Source organism: Panthera uncia (genome assembly GCF_023721935.1).
Source record: "Panthera uncia isolate 11264 chromosome B2 unlocalized genomic scaffold, Puncia_PCG_1.0 HiC_scaffold_25, whole genome shotgun sequence".
NCBI lineage: Eukaryota > Metazoa > Chordata > Mammalia > Carnivora > Felidae > Panthera > Panthera uncia.
The window spans coordinates 4294424-4311673 of NW_026057581.1; the positions used below are offsets into that span (position 1 = coordinate 4294424).

General features: G+C 44.5%; 1 long non-coding RNA gene across 1 annotated transcript; it reads right to left on the reverse strand.

The window, feature by feature from the left end:
• Positions 1–838: 838 nt before the first annotated feature.
• Positions 839–16829, reverse strand: LOC125939421 (uncharacterized). The gene is made up of 3 exons (XR_007463047.1): positions 16727–16829; positions 9353–9453; positions 839–1186 (listed from the first exon to the last, which is right to left on the reverse strand). It is a non-coding gene; the product is annotated as an uncharacterized LOC125939421 (long non-coding RNA).
• Positions 16830–17250: the final 421 nt, after the last annotated feature.

A 17250-nucleotide genomic window follows, 5' to 3' on the forward strand; every position in this document is an offset into this window, starting at 1 on the left:
CGATTTCCTGACGGGGCTACTGTGCTATTGTCAATGCAAAGTGTAAGCATTGGGGGAAATTGAGAGAAGGGTACATAGGACCTCTCTGTACTGTTTTCTGCAACTCCCTGGGAATCTATAATCATTTCCAAATAAAAATTGAGAAGAAGAAAACATAAGGTGTGAGAATTTTCCACAACAGATGGGTATTTTACCCAAGAAGGTAAATGAATCCCGAGGAAGTTGAGTACACAGAGACATCCCCGTGCATTCACAAACACACACACATACACCTTTTTGAAAACAGAAAATGGGACCGTGCTGTACAAAACTCTTCCGCAGCTGGCTTCTTTTCCTTCCGATGCAAATTCCATCAGAGCCATTTTTATCCTTTGTCTTCCCAGCAAAATGCCTCACACGTGAGCACGTACACATTGCTGCGTCTCATAAATGGCTACCTAGTATCCTGTCTTGCTTTACATTTGTTCTTGGGATTCTTGAGATTTGAGACGATACTGAAATTTTTATGAAAAGAATGAGCAATGTCTTTTCCTCACGTTGCTGAGCGTAGCACATGTGCTAATTATTGACCGTGTGGTAGGTTTGGACAGTGAGGTGAAGAACCCTGAGCCATCTCTGCTGAAGTCTCCATACCAACCAAACAAAAGAGGATTAGACGGTCCTGCCCCAGCGGGATTTAGAGCTCAAATTCTCTCCCACCTGGTCTCAATCAGAACGAAAATATTTTGAGTCCTTCTTCCATTTCCAGATCACTGAATCGCACTTGAATCCTCAAGCAGATACAGCTCGTGACTTTCTAATCTCTCTCTTGAAGATGGGCACATCTACATCATTCTTTACATTGAGAGCTTTTCAGAGCGCTAACGTGGCCAGATTTCGATCACCTTTTTCCATAAGCCAATCTGCGATCTCCTGTTGTAGCTATAAAGTGCCCTTTTTCTTTTGTTTTCCTTTTTTTTTTAATTTAATTTATTGTCAAATCGGCTAACATACAGTGCACAGGGTGCTCTTGGTTTTGGGGGGTAGATTCCCGTGATTCGTCGCTTACGTACCACACCCAGTGCTCATCCCAACAAGTTAAGGTGTCCTTTTTCTTAAAGAATAAGCAGCTGCAGGCTCAACACCAACTGCAGAAAACAAGCATGAGGTTTCTTTTCTCCCAGCTCTCCAGGCAACACATAGTCCTCTGGAAAACAAATATAAAGCTGGACCGTGAAAGGAGGGCACGAAGCTTTGAAATCAGCTACCTCCCTTTAATGATAAGTATACCTCCCAGTGGGACGGATTAATTAGTTAGTGATTGTCGAGTCCTTTAAGAACCACGGCGCTGGTATTAATCCTGGCCCAGACTAGTGTGTTCAACGTTGTTACTGAGCCGAGTGTTCGTCCGTTAGGATCGTCTGTCAGTTCTGCCCTTGATCCAGGCTTATCATCCCCTTCTGATGAGACGCGTCCCCCCCCCCCCTTACCTCTAAGCTGTCTCCTCCTCCTCTACCCACAATTTATGTCATAAGGAAAAAAAATTGGTTCTTTTTTTTTTTTAATTTATCTCTCCTGCAAGGCTTTCAATGGCCACATGGAACCTATAATTTTAAATCCAAACAGCTTGTTCAAGCAGCAGAGTAGTAAATGAAAAGCATTCCAGTTGCGAGATGTTCTTATTTTCCTCGCTCTAGCGCAGAAGGTCATCACCAGAGCTACCCAGCACATGTCTCCCCCCCCCCCCCCCCCACACCCTGCACCAAACCCTCCCTTTCAAAGGCAAGTTCGCACAGTGGTTCAAAGCACGGCTTCTGGTGCCAGACCCGCCAGAGTACATATCCTGCCTCTGCTTCCAAGGTGCTTAGCCTCTCTGGAACACACTTTGCAAGAAAAGTACCTGCCTCACGGGGTTACTCTGTGGATTAAATGAATTCATATTTAAAAAGGGCTTAGGGTGGGGCACCTGGGTGGTTCAGTGGGTTGAGCGTCCAACTTCGGCTCAGGTCACGGACTCGTGGTTCATGAGTTCAAGCCCCACGTCGGGCTCTGTGCCGACAGCTCAGAGCCTAGAGCCTGCTTTGGATTCTGTGTCTCCCTCTCTCTCTGCCCCTCCCCTGCTCGCACGCTCTCTCTCAAAAATAAGTAAATATTTTTTAAAAAAAATTTTTTTAAGGGCTTAGGGATACCTGAATAGCTCAGTCAGTTAAGCAGTAAAGCACGTCTGACTTCAACTTCAGCTCAGGTCATGATCTCACGTTTCGTGGGCTCAAGCCCCATGTCAGGCTCCGTGCTGACAGCATGGAGCCTGCTTGGGATTCTCTCTCTCTGTCCCTACCCTGCTCACATTCTCTCTCTCTCTTTCTCAAAATAATTAAATAAGATTAAAAAGTTTTAAAAAAAAACAATATAGGGGTGCCTGGGTGGCTCAGTTGGTTAAGCCTATGACTTCAGAGACATGAGTTCGAGCCCCGCGTCGGGCTCTGTGCTGACAGCTCGAAGCCTGGAGGCTGCTTCGGATTCTGTGTCTCCCTCTCTCTCTGCCCCTCCCCCACTCACACTGTATCTCTCTCAAAAATAAATATTTAAAAAAATGTTTTAAAGAGGGCTTAGAACACAGCCTATGCCCTACAGTGAGCATGCTATAAACTGGACTTTCCCTACCACTGTATCCTCAGTGTCTATGGCAACACCCCTCACACAGATAGGGAAACTGAGGCGGGCAGAGGTTAAGTGACTGGCCCCAGAGCACACCAATCACGAGAGTCTGAGCTGGAAGTCCAGTCTGCGTGGCTGGCGTCTGAGCCTGTCCACCACGTCCCTGGCTCTTCACACAACAGGGACTCAAATGTTGCTCGAATTGTTCACTAAAATATCCTAACCATTCTAAATCCGGGCCCTTTTCACACACTGTACCCCTGGCCTGGAAAATTCTCCTCTCCAACAAGTACCGCCCCCCCCCCCGTTTCTTATCAGTTCAAAGTGTCCCAAAATGTTCTTTTCCTCTTCTGAATTTTTATGGCACTTTAATTGCCCATAAAACTCACTGGCACTGACCACATCCTGTCTTGCATTGTCACTTGTCTTTTTTAATGCGCCTGTTTCTCCAGCAAGACTGTAAATCCGCTGAGGATGGGCCCTGTTGGCCTTACGGTTCTTTGTGTCCCTGGCGGGGACTGGGATGGCGCCTCGCCCAGAGCAGAAGCCCCTTAAATGTGCGTTGATTGAGAAATGAGCACAAAAGCAGCTAGAAATGGACAGAGTGTCCCCTTATTCTCGCCGCTGCCCCGTTTGCGGGTGTTAGCACACCCTGCCCTCGCTCACGACTGTGCAGAGGAAGAGGTGATGAGCTCGTTTCACGCACCTGCCATATCTTCCCTTGTTCCACACCTGTTTCTTACGGGGGGGGGGGGGCATCTGGAAACAACTGGAAACTCAAAGAAACCTAGATGGGCATCTCTTCCCCCCCCCCCCACCCCGAACCTGGAACCAATTGTGACTTAGACTCAGGGCTGGGCTGAAGAAAACCAAAACATCACCTATATTACAGGAAACGCAGACACGCTTCCAATATAGGTACAGGCCAGGGTGGATATGGGTCTTGCATCTGTTAGTCAAGTGATAGGCTCATCTTGACCCTTCAGAAGTAGGCAGACTCACCCACCCAGTCAAAAGCAGCACGGGGGCAACCGCTGACCTCCCCGTGGCACACTTAGCTCAACTTAGCATGTGAAAGAACACAGAACGTGGAGGCAGCTGGCTCCAGAGAGAGGGAGGGGCTGGTTGGAGCATGCTCAGAGCCATCTTTCTGGTACACCCATCCGTCGAGTCACTCTTCATCCACTGAGGAGGCTGAGGGAGAGAGTGATGAGGACGGGAGAATTTCTCTAACGTGTGGAAACGTACAATCAAGAGATTCCCCCACACGACAGCCTCTGTCTTCATCAGTTGGGTTTGGCCATTACATTCATGGTCGACCAGGAGTGAGGCCTCCCTCTCAGGGAGAAAGGTCAACAGTCTATGAGAGCAATGTATCCCACTATCGTGACACCATTCTCTCCATTACCAACCACTGTTCCCGAGTGGATCCTCCTAGGACCTGTCATGGGAAGCCTAGGTTTTGCTCTGGAATTAATCAGAACAGTACATTTATTAAGTTAACCCAAGGCCACCAGTGATGGGTTGAATTTTGTCCCCTTAAAAAGATATGTCGAGGGGCACCTGGGTGGCTCTGTCGGTTAAGCATCTGGCTCTTGATTTCAGCTCGGGCCATGATCTCACAATTCGTGAGATCAAGCCCCATGTCAGGCCCTGTGCTGACAGCACAGAGCCTGCTTGGGATTCCTCTCCTCTCTGTGCCCTGCCCCACTCATGCACGTGTGCAGGTACACGCTCTCTCTCTCAAAATAAATAAATAAACATTAAAAAACAAAAAGATATGTTGAAGTCCTAACACAAAGTACCTCAGATTGTGACCGTATTTGGAAATAAGGTTATCATAAATATGACTAGCAAATTTAAAATGAGGCCATAAAAGAGTAGGGTGGGCGTATAATGCAATATGGCTGGCATCCTTGTAAGACGACGCAGACAGGCAGAGACCAGAGTGATGTGTCTACAGGACAAGGCACACCAAAGATGACAGCAGTCACCAGAAGCGAGCAAGTGACAAGGAACAGATTCTCCCTCAGAGTCCTCGGCGGGAAGCAACACTGCTAACCCCTCGGTTTTAAACTTCCAACCCCTAACACCATGAGAAAATAAGATTCTGTTGTTTAAAGCCACCAGTTGTGGTCCTCTGTTCACGGCAGCCCCAGGAAATGAGTACCCCACCCAATGCCCAAGACCGAAAGTTTGCTCTTCCTCAACCCACATTATGGGCAGATGCATTCTCAGTGTGTCTCATCAAGCCTCAGAGAAAAATGCTTCATTAAGACACTGGTTCCCCTCCACGGGAATAATCATTTCAATAGCTAATTTCTGAGAAATCCTGAATTTCTTCTTTCCAAGGGCTTATGCTTCCCTCCCCCCTAGGTATTAAAAAGAAGAATTCAATGAATTAGGAAAATCATTAAGAAAAAGATACGTGGCAGAAAGACAGAGGTGTGTGAGTTGGCTCTCAGAAAAGTTGGTTTCAGCTTCCATTTTCCATTTAGGGAGACCTTCGTGCGTGCTGTGGAAATAAATCTAACGGGTGTCGATATTGTGCTAAATTAATTTTGAACTTTGTCAGCACCCATCCACCCTTATGCCCTTTTCAGTCAAGGTATATATGCAAATTCTATTTTGCTCACTTCAGCACGTGTTAGCACACCACCCTTAACAACCACGGTTCTTTGAGCTCTTTAGCTTTTTCCCGTAGAACATAGTTTGCTTATCCATCCTCTAGCTTTTCGGGCATTGAAATAGTTTTCCACCTTTGCCTATGATAAGTAATACATCTTTGTAGTTTTTCCTTCTTTTAGAATATTTCCTTCGGTTATTTTCCAAAAGATGTTACTGGGTGGAAATGTTAACAGTATGTTTCGTATCATCATGCCTCTCTTAGACTTAGGAGGTTGGGACTCCTGGGTGGCCCAGTTGGTTCAGCGTCTGACTCTTGATCTCAGCTCAGGTCTTCATCTCAGGTTGTGAGTTCAAACCCTGTGTTGGGCTCTGTGCTGGGTGTGGAGCCTACTTAAAAAAAAAGACTCAGGCATTTGACCATACCACAATGTTATCAGAAGGATTTAAGTTTGGTTTTTTTTTATGATTATTTTTTGAGAAAGAGACAGAATATGAGCAGGGGAGGGGCAGAGAGAGACAGAGACACAGGATCTGAAGCAGGCTTCAGGCTCCGAGCTATCAGCACAGAGCCCGACATGGGGCTCGAACTCACAGACCACAAGATCATGACCTGAGCCGAAGTCAGAAGCGTAACCGACTGAGCCATCCCAGCACCCCATGATTTAAATATTTTTAAAGTCTCATTTGGCAGATGTATAATACCAAACATCACGCGTTTCTTCATAAGCCTTGAAAACATTTTTAAAATTGGCATTATAGGGGTGCCTGCCTGGCTCAGTCAGTACAGCATGTGACTCTTGATCTAGAGGTCATGAGTTCAAGCCCCACCTTGGGCATAGAGATTACTTAAAATTAAAAAAAAAATTAATTTGGCATTATAACCAAATAACTCATGCAACTAAACTACATTTGTTTCCTGCCTCAGGGGAAGAGTAACTTCTCCCACGTATCTGAGTGCTTGGGAAAATTGTTAACTATTTTTATGGGCCTTTCACTTTACTTATACAGCTAAAATTCACCAGATAGTTGTGCTGTCACAAACTCTAAATCAGTGGGGCTCGAGAGGAGACTGGCTGTTTCAACAATGAGCCAAAGAAAAAGGGATGATATAATCTGGTGTCAGAAAAGATCCCCAGCTAAATTCAACTCAAGCAAAACTTACTGCACCTTCCATTAAAAAAAAAGAAAGAAAAGGATCATGGATTTAGTTTTCTTCTTTTTTCTTCCTTTGTTTCTTTCTTAGTTTTCTTTTTTGGGGGGGTGGGTAATTTTGGGGAAAAGGAAGATATAAGGAGCAAATTTTAACTTATGCATGCTAAGACAATTCAGTGGGGAAATTTTCCAACAGATGGTTCTGGGACAACTGGTTATCCATATCAAAAGAATAAATCTGAAACTCTTCTTTACACCATATGCAAAAATTAACTCAAAATGGGTTATAGCCTAAATGTAAGACCTGAAACTATAAAATTTCGAGCAGAAAACAGAGGAGCAAATCCTAACTTTAGGTTAGGCAATGGTTTCTTATAAAGCATAAGTAACAAAAAAAATAACAAGTAAACAAATTGAATTTTATCAATTTTAAATATTGTGTATCATAGGACATCATTAAGAAAGCACAGCCCATGGAAGGGGAGAAAATATTTGCAAATCAATATAGTCAAGGGGCTTGTATCCACAATATATAAAGAACCCTTACAAAGATAAATAACCCAATTTAAAAATGAGCAAAGAATTTGCAGAGACATTTACCCACAGAAGATCTACAAATGGCCAAAAAACACATGAAAAATTGTTCAACATCATTAGTGCTTAGAGAAATGCAAACCAAGACTACCCAAAGATACCACATCACACCCACTAGGATGGCTAAAGTAAAACAGACAGACAGTAACAAGTGTTAAAGAGAATGTGGAAACATTAAAACCCTCACACATCACTGATGGGAAGGTAAAATGGTGTGGTGGCTTTGGAAGACACGTGCCCGTGTAAAAGTTTGTACATGAGTGTTCATGGACGCATATGCTTAATAGCCAAAGAGCGGAAGCAACCCAAATGATCATTAACTGATGAATATATAAACAAAATGTGGTATATCCATACAATGGAATGTTCTTCACCCATTGAAAGGAATGAAGTTCTGTTGCAAGCTTTAACAAGGGTGGACCTTGAAAACATTATGCTAAGTGAAAAGCAAACCACAAAAGACTGTATATTATAACGTCCTTTATGTCATATGGCCAGAATAGGCAAGTCCGAGAGACAGAAAGCAGATGAATGACTGCCTGGGCTGAGGTGAGGATGGGAACCTGGAATAGGGAGTGACTACTAATGGGTACAGAGTTTCTTTCGGAGGTATTGAATATGTTCTAAAATTAGATTGTGGTAATGACTATACAACGCTGAATATACTAAAAACCACTGAACCACCCACTTCAAGTGGGTGAATATTATGGTATAGGAAATATACCTCAGTAAAGTTTCAAAAAAATTTTATTTAATCATGCCTTATCCTACCACCAGAAATGATACTCTTAACACCTGCCATATTTACAAACTTTGCAGCCCTCCTTCAGTGAGGGTTTGGTGAGTGCTAAAGGGGGACGTCATGGGAATGTAACGATTAGACCATAGGCAAGTTATCTTTTCTTCTCTGCATATTAAGTCTAGACTATTTATTACCCTGATTTTCATCGCAGCCATAGTTGGTAACAGGGAGACATACTGGTTGAGGCAAGAGCCAGGTTATAATCACTGACTCCCCTCCTTTTGACCCATCCAACCAAATTCCTTCAAGGGAGCACCTGAGGCCACTTGTTCCTCACCATCCCCTTGCTACTGCTCTGAAGGCAACATCATTTCTCACCCAGATTGTTGGAACGGCCCCTCTAACACTTTGCCCCGCCCACACCCTTGTCCCCTTGATACCCATCTCCCATGTGGCAGACAGAGTAATCTCTCTCCTGTTTAAATCCCCTCAGAGTCTCCTCCAACATTTAAACTACAGTCAAAATTCCTTCAAGAGACTCACAAGACAATGGGCTCCTACCGACCCTTCCAAGTCTAGGACTTCTCACCTCCCGGCCACCCTACCCCACCCTCCTTCCCAGTGACACTTCTCCCTTTCTTTCAGCTCCTAGGAAATAACATTCTTTCTCTCTTTTCTAGAACTTTGTACCACTGCCCTCTCCAGCTTAAATATTCTTACCCCCAATTCCCTTCACCAGCCTACTCCTTCTCATTCTTCAGGAATCATTTGTACGCCACTCCTGGCCAAAGTCTTTCCTGAGCCTCATGGCCCCATCAAGAACCCTGTAGTTCCCCCACGATATACAACATCTATTGCATTAAATGGGAATTGCCTACTAGTTTTCCCCAGCTCCCCATTTATCCACTAAGAGACTTTGGGCAAGTTACTTAATGTCTCTATGCTTCATTTTCTCACATGAAACATGGAGATAAAAATAGTACCTACCTGAAAGACTTGCTACAAGGATTAAATGAGATAATATTTGTAAGTCACTAAAAACAGTGCCCAGCACATTGTAAGTGTGACATTCAAGCGTTTTGTAAAAGTGTCATATCTAGCTACACGCTGTAAGCCCCAGGAGAAAGTTTTTAAAATTTTATGCACTGTTGCAACCCCTATAAATTTCCTAAGTGAACAAGTACATCAATTAACCCAGAAAATGTATAATTAGCTCAGAGCTAGCTCATATTTTCAAGATCCAGGGGAGATAGTGGATAATAAATGAAGCAGGTTTCCAAAGAAGGCAAGAAAAGAGAGAAGCAAAAACAAAGGCACCCTTTTAAATTAGTGAAGAAAGGGTAGGTAATTCAATAAGTAAAACTTGGATCATTGGTTAACCATATGGAAAAAGCTGAAGTGAGAATCCATTCACAGCACAAAAATAATTCCATATACAACTATTAACTGGAAAAGAAAATCTTAAAAGAACCACAAGAAAGCAAACCCCAATATTTGAGGTGTGGTAGATCATTATAAGCATGGCACAGAGAGTGGTATTTATCAACATGGAAAGATGTTCTCTGTAAGTTGAGAGCTCTATAGGTGTTAGCAACCAACCTCTGGAGGCAGACTGCCTTCGTCCATATCCCAGTTCTGCTGTTTGCTGTTATGCAACTTTGGGCACGTTTCTTAGCTTCTCTGGGCCTCAGTCTCCTCATCTGGAAAATGGAGGTTATCTTCGTAATAGCAACCACATAAGGTGTTATGAGGATTAAATGAGGTAATATTTGTATATCAAAAATGACATAGAATGATATCTGGGTGAGCCTATTTTTATAAGGCAGTTTTTATATAAGATTATGTCAGCTGGTTATGAGTCTATTTTTGTAAGATAGATTTAAATAAAGTTATGTGGGGCGCCTGGGTGGCTCAGTCGGTTAAGTGTCCAACTTCAGCTCAGGTCATGATCTCACGGTTTGTGAGTTTGAGCCCCGTGTTGGGCTCTGTGCTGACAGCTCAGAGCCTGGAGCCTGTTTCTGATTCTGTCTCCTTCTCTCTCTGCCCCTCCCCCATTTGTGCTGTCTATTAAATTTTTTTTTTCAACGTTTTTTATTTATTTTTGGGACAGAGAGAGACAGAGCATGAACGGGGGAGGGGCAGAGAGAGAGGGAGACACAGAATCGGAAACAGGCTCCAGGCTCCGAGCCATCAGCCCAGAGCCTGACGCGGGGCTCGAACTCACAGACCGCGAGATCGTGACCTGGCTGAAGTCGGACGCCCAACCGACTGCGCCACCCAGGCGCCCCTGTGCTGTCTATTAAAAATAAATAAATATAAAAATGTAAAAAATAAATCAAAATTTTAAATAAAATTTGTTAGCTGGTCATATCTCAGAGATGGGATTACAGATATCTAGGTTTTTCTTCCTTTTAATTAAATCTTCTAATTATTGTACAAATTATTGTACAAATCTTCTAATTATTGTACACTGACTGCTTTTAAAATAAGAAACCCACAGAAGTGATTTTTTTAATCTCTATTTATTTTCGAGGGAGAGAGAGATACAGAACACAAGCTAGGGAGGAACAGAGAGAGAGGGAGACACAGAATCCAGTGTAGGCTCCAGGATCCTAGCTGTCAGCACAGAGCCTGACATGGGGCTTGAACTCACAAACTACGAGATCATGACCTGAGCCAAAGTCAGATGCTTAACCGACTGAGCTACCCAGGTGCCCCAGATTTTTAACTTTCAAAAATTATTTTAAAGTCTCATTGTTGAAGAATATTTTCCATCACGTAAAAAATATTCATGATTTATTATCAGAGGAAAAGGAGACTCATGAAATAGCATATACAGAATAATTTCTTTGTGTAAAGAATACTTAATGTACAGATACATACAATCATGCATGGAAAAAAACCAGGAATTTATAATGGTAGCACTGAGTGTCTTTTTTGTTTCAATTACATGTGACTTTTATTTTCTCCCTCATGTGCTGTCTTATATTTCTGAATTTTTCAATATGGATGTGATTACCTGTGAAGACAGAAAAAAAAAAAAAAACCTGTGATTTCCTCTTTTTTTCTTTTCTTTTCTTTTTTTTTTTTTTTAAGAAACAGCATTCACTTGGTCAGGGTAAAAGGTAGATTTTCATTTAAAACAGAGGGAAGAAAAGTTAGGTACAGATTTAGAGGTAGAAGGGAAGGAAGTGTTGGGGAGGATGAATTTCCTCTGCCCTTTGGGGTCCCTCTAGCTGGAGTAAGAATCAAATTGACATGAGACAGATTAATAGGAAGAAGTCAAATTCAATAGTGTATGTACATGTGGGGAATCCACACAGACAATGAAATTCCAAGGGCAGTCAGGCAATATGAGGCTTAGATGAACTGAAGAGAGGGGTAGGGGTCTGAGGATACCAAGGGGAGAAAGACCATTAGGAGGAAGGTGAAGGGAAGTGTTTGGAAAACACAGGTGCCCTGTTATGTAGAGAAGTTTCTTAGGCAAAGAGGAGTCTTTGTTAATAGCTCTTGTCCTGGTACAAGCAGGCAGTTGAGGGGAGATAAAGAGTTTTTCCTGAATCTTCTGGGTTTGGACTACTTTTAACTCAAAATGATGTTCATGTCAAAGTGGCCCATCTTGGGTTAGCCTGCCTTTGGCCCCTACAGAAGTAAAAAATCATATATGATGGTCTGTATTTTCTCTGAAGTGGGAGGTAAGCAGCAGAGAGGATGGTTTAAGTTGTGAAATAGTTTTAGGGAATGAAAAGTGGCTGAGAAAGGTTAAAAACAAATGCCTGAGCCTGCCTGAGGGGCTACTTTGTTGAAAAACCTAATTTAACATTATGAGCTATGAGCCTTCTGCCCCCACCCCATGCTCAGAAGCATAGGTCAGGAGGCAGATTAACCCAAGGCTGATGAGAAGGTACAAAGGAAATACATCACGTGTAGCAGAAGGTCTAGAGGTTAAACACCAAAATATTAACAGTAGGCATTTCTCGCTGTTGGAATTACAGTTGGATTTTTCTGTTTCCTTCTTTAAACTTACTTGCTTTTTTTTACAATTGGCAGATATGATTTATTGGTTAATTTTTTGACAAGAAATAGATGAAATTATTAAACCATGCAAGCAAATCTATAAAAGCTAATCCTCCTTCCACATTTATCGTCTAGCTCAGATCTCAGGTGTCGGCACCGAAAACAAAAGCAAAAAAGCAAACACATTACCATCTGGCGATAAACACTTGTTAAGATTTTGGCTAACATCTTTTTCTCTAAGCACACACACGTATACATGGCAGATTCTATCCCCTATGACCTGCTCTGCAAATCAGAATACAAATGGCCATAACTCTTAATTCTTTTATTTTTGCTATTTGCTCAAGTCCGCATATGTCACAGTTGGAGGACCTCCCTTAAATTCTTGCCAGCCACCAAACTATCTAAATATCTCAGGGGTTTTCTCATGCCAAAGGGTATACATTTTGCTATTGATTCCAGGAATCGTGGAACTTGGAAAATGTCATTAATCCAATGTATGCCGTTCATCTCGTTGCCACGAGAAGTCAATGTTGAAGCCCAGACATGCACAGTTCCACAGGTGTGATTCTGTGCACTGAGGGGTCCCTGTTCCCCCCAGCCCTCCCCTGCCCTGCTGGGGTGTCCAGGGTTAAGCTCCTAAGTTGCAGTTTTCCCTTCGGCAGTCAACACCCTGCCAAAGATGACAGTTGTCCCAGGATGTTTGAGTCTAAGGACGCTGACTGAGAGAGAAACTATTATTGACCTGGAAAGAGCCACCTGCTGTGCTCAAACCAACTTTGCTCTGTGTTCTTTGGTGCTGGCATAGAGTCCAAGTAACTACCCTCTCCTAAAGGTGATTTCAGGGGATCTCACGGTACGTCCCCAGTAATTCTATGCCCAGCATTTTCCCCAACTGAAGGAGTACTACTCACTTTCATACGTATATGTTCTCACTTTCTAGATAAAACACTTTCATAAAGCAGATATCATACATTATTTCTCTCCGTCCAGTGGTATGCTAGAGCCAACTCATTTTTGCTCATAAGAGCCAACTGTTAAATTTTCATAAAGGTCGTGAGCTGTTAAGACAGCCATTATTTGAAGTTAAATTACATAAATGTATAATTAAATAAATTATATTGACAGCAAACTTAATACTACTCAAAACTTATCACTTCCTAATGACCAACTTAACCATTATCTGTGTACTTGAGGTTCTTGGCATCCATTTTAGCTGTATGTTGGAAACACCATATAATTGAGTGCTTCTGATGATCTCTTCCCCACTTTGTGTTCAATGACATGATGTTGGTGGCTTGAGATCAGCCGGGGTATGGGTATTTGCACTATGAAAGTCAGCAAACACTGGTGGTTTAACCTTTACTGGCTTGGCACTGATGTCTATATTCTCAGCAGCTAGAATGACAGGGTGCCCAATAAATGGCAAATGGATGGAAGGATGGATGAATGGATGGATGGAAGGAAGGATGGATGGATGGATGGATGATGGGAAATAATGGAGGAGGGGAGAGTGGTAGAGGTTTGGAAACAGGAATAATAGCCAAGAGGATGTTGGCTAGGTGGAGTGTTTAGTATTCTGCCTTTACCTTACAGAACCTACCCAGCCAACAACCTCACTTGTTCTATTTCCTTCTTTCGTAGGTTTCTCACGTTGTGTTCTTACACATTGTGCAAAAGAGTGCAACATAGTACAGAAAATGTGGTCACCCTATTTCTGAATTGTGTATTGCTTCATCACATTTCAAAAGAGGCATACATTTTGTATTCTGGTTCATTCCACTGGAGACAGTGGTGTAGCAATGCCCACTGCAGAATACAGGAAGCCCCCCAGTTACCATTCACTACATACTGCCACTGGCTCCAGAGGAAGGTAAGCAAGGGTGGGGTCCTTCTGTAGCAAGGTTTTCTTTACCACAAGTTCCGTTCCCAGATACCATCTTATCCCAGTAAGCATAAAGAAAGGGGAACTAAAAATTACTACTAAAGCTGCCTGGGTTCTGTGGACTAGGGCTCAGTGAAAATCATCCAAGAAGCAAGGTCTGAACTCTTTCTCACCCAATCTTCATAATATCCCCTACTGTGAAATTTCCCTTATACCGGTTTTAAATGTCTCTCTTAAGGGTCTCTTATATAGCTTTCTTTTAGTGCATTAAAAAGTGGAGGCAAGGGGTACCTGGGTGGCTCAGTTGGATAAGCCTCCGACTCTTGATTTTGGCTCAGGTCATGATCTCACCATTCTTGAGTTTGAGCCCTGCATCAGGCTCTGTGCTGCCAGCACGGAGCCTGCTTGGGATTCTCTTTCCCCGCCCCCATCTCAAAAATAAATAAATAAACTTAAAAAATAATAAAAATAAATTTAGAAAAGGAGAGAAATCAGGAAAAAGAACTAGGAGCAGACAAACCTGGGACAAAGTGGTGGAAAAACATTTATTATTGTTATAAACACCTTGCTTTGGAATCCCTCACTAAACAGCTTTCAAGGGGATCCTTTGAAGGAAGCCTTATCTATGTCAATAAATCAGAAGCCCTCCAGTAGTCTTCAGATAACATGACACCTATTCAACTGTGAAACCCACGAATTAGCTGATTGCTTTACATGAGAAAACATCTATTTGTCCCTCTCGCTCCAGGGCCTGGGGTCACCTACTTGGAAGAGACACAAGTCCTTCCAGACCTGAAAAGCACTCTGAGGTCCTGTGTGATAACGGTTCCTCCCCCCACCCAGGAACCAGAGCTGGGATAAAGGTCACAGTGGAGCAAAGGGGTGGGTGTTCCCAACCTCCTACCACCCCAGGACCTGGCGACCGCCCAGCTCTCCCGGGTTCCACTCCCCCATTTCTGTGCTGATAGGAATCTCCTACAGCCTCCACTCCCCGAACAGATGAGAGGTCACGGCCGGGGCTCAGTCACTCATTCATTTAGAAAATGTCTCTGGAGCGCTGGTTCCCATCAGGCCTCAAACAAATATGCGAAGATGGTACTTGACCTTTGCCTTCTGGGAGCTCCGTGTTGAGTAGGACCGGCTGACTGAAGACTGAGAAAATGTGGCCTAGATCCTATGGCTTCGAGTCGTATGGCTGGACCGTGTTCTGGGCGACTGCCGAGCTCACAGAGAATGAGAGACCCGAGAAATCAGGCCCAGCGCTGCGAACCCTCCTGGCCCAGCCTTGTCCCCTTTGCCCATTGGATATCTGCACCGTGGCGTTTTGTTTTTGTTTTTACACGAATACATTTTCTTTTCATTTATACGGAGCCCTGCGGTGGTCTGTAGGAGCACTTGCCTGGCAATCTGGACTGGCCTGCTCTTGGGGAGCGTTTGGCTTGCTGCAGCCACTCAGCCACGTCACAAATGTCCCTCCCCCTCTTCCTCCCTAATCAAGAAAGTGAGGACGGTCACCCTGACCTTCCTTACCTCGGAAGGAACTCAGAAGACCAGGTGACATCCATTCCCAAATTTCTTAGGAGAAATGTGCCCTTGCTGGGCTGAACGTTGTCATCGTAAAGTAAACCAGGAGATCCTAGACGTGAGCAATGGCTAACACAGGGCCCCGATTTTCCTGGGGGGAAAGGGAGGGAGGAAGAGAAGAGAAAGAATCTTGCTTTTCAGACATGTATCGCCAACCCCCTCCCCTCGCGGAGTTATCTGGGTGAGATAGGAACTGGTACAGAATTATTATGATCGGGTAATATCTAGGATCATAATAGTTACTATGTTTGCAAAAGCTTTTTGTTTAGGAAGTGTCCAGTGAGAGGAGTGCTGTTCCAGAGCCTGGCGCTCTGCTCGGCACCCCGTTCCCCACCAGCACCGGGGACATTTCTCCTCTTCTACAATTAACAGCCAAACCACTGGGTGTGGCCGGCAGCTGGCTGAGTGGGTTTTACATGAAGCCACACTTAGGCTAAGGAGTGAGGACAGAGCCCACCCGCCCCTTCCCCTCCCGCCTCCCTCCATCTGATCCACACACTGCATTTGCCGCCTCCCCTTTTGTGTACTTTGCTAATACAACTCTTCATGAAATTTTGCAAGAAAATAATTCACCTGTCATTCCAACACCTCTCCCACAGCTACCCCTTCTGCGGGGTGGGCCGGGGTACCCCAGGGCTTTCCCTGAAGGAAGAGGCAAAAATCCTACCCCCCTGAATTCTTGCTACCCAGCGTCCGGTGTCTGGGGGCCTCTCTTTCCCCTCGGGGTGGTTAGCAAAACCCCCGCCCCGTCCCCACCTCAGGTTTCCATGATAGGAGAAGACAGGAAGTTGACCTTTTAGGTTGCACCTGCCTTCTGCCTTCATTTACCCCTGGCCCGTGTTCTCCACATTGGCTTGTTTATTCACTGGCAGAGATGAGAGCCCCCCAGACAGCTGGCCTGAGCCACCCATCCCACAAGACGTGACCCTCGCGGTGTCCTCAGAAGCACCGAGACCCTTCAAGGCAGAGAAACAGGCTTGTGCCTCCCTTGCCCCCTACAGCTTAACACTGAACTTGTAAGGATTCGGGTTTGCAACACTCGGGTGCCTCTGGCTAAGAGAACAAGCCTCCAAAATCTGCAGCAGAAACAACTTTTAAAGCCTTCAACCTCATGACGGTTACATGAGGTTTGAGTTTTGTTGTGTGTTTTTTTTTTAATTTTTTTAATGTTTGTTTTTGAGAGACAGACACAGAGTGTGAGCGGGGGAGGGGGAGGGAGAGGAGACACAGAATCCGAAGCAGGCCCCTGGCTCCCAGCTGTCAGCACAGAGCCCGAGGTGAGGCTCGAACCCATGAGCCACGAGATCATGACCTGAGCCGAAGTCGGAGGCTTTAACCAACTGAGCCACCCTAGGCGCCCCTGAGTTTTGTTTTTTGACACTTTTTTTTTTTGGAGGCCTGGCTGCTTTCTGCTCACCTCCACCTCAAGCTGCAGGGCTTTGTTTTTCTGGCTTGTTTCCCTCCTCCCCTGACCCCACCACACTCACCGGCCTACACCCTTGTTTATAAGTCTCGGTTCTCTGGTTCAGCTCTGTTTGCGGTCTCAGAGAGGATGGGTGGAACTGAGCAGCCTGCTCTCACAGAAGAGTTCTAGGAAAGGGAAAGAAAGGTCTTGCTTTGAGGAGGATGTTTGTAGGATGGCCTGACACGGGTGTGGAGGTGAAACAAACCGTAGATTGTTTTTTCACACTCTCAGCTGACAGAAATCAGATGACAGGGACCAGACGGAGCATGACAGGGAAGGGGAACCCCGGCCTGCAGGTCAAGACCCAGGGGTGATAACAAAGCTTCTCCGCGGGCAACCTGAGCTCACACCTGAGGGCGGAAATTGTTTTTGGAAGTTGCAAACTGACTAATAACTACAAGCTCCCGGGCACAATTGCCTGAGAGAGGAGGAGGCTGAGCCCTCCTCCAGGCTACATGCACCTGCGGGCGTTGCATTTAAGTGTTTTTTAATGTTTATTTATTTTTGAGAGAGACAGAGACAGAGACAGAGTGTGAGTGGGGGAGG